Genomic DNA, 395 nt, shown 5'->3' with positions numbered 1-395 from the left:
GGGTGGGAGGGAAGTGAGGGAGGGGATGGGAGTGGGATTGGGATGCAGGAGGGGGTGGAAATGAGGATGGGACAGAAATTGCGTGGGGATGCAAGAGGGGATGGGATGGAAAGGAGGACGGGATGGAAATGGGGTGGGGCTGGGTGTGCAAGAGGGCATGGGGTGGAAATGAGGATGCGAATGGAAATGGGGTGGGGAAGGAATTGGGATGGAGATGGAAATGGGGATGGGGATGCAAGAGGGGATGGGGAGGAGGAATGAAAATGAGGATGGGATAGAAATAGGACGGGATGAGGACAGGGGTGCGTGTTTGGGGTCCAAGGAGGGGGCAGCTGGCTTGCAAGCCCCCTCCTCCGCAGCCCCTCCTACCGGGGCGGAGACCGGCGTGCCCGGGG

This window comes from Chaetura pelagica, unplaced genomic scaffold (assembly GCF_000747805.2).
Source record: "Chaetura pelagica isolate M959 unplaced genomic scaffold, ChaPel_1.0 scaffold51, whole genome shotgun sequence".
NCBI lineage: Eukaryota > Metazoa > Chordata > Aves > Apodiformes > Apodidae > Chaetura > Chaetura pelagica.
This window is presented reverse-complemented; position numbering follows the sequence as displayed.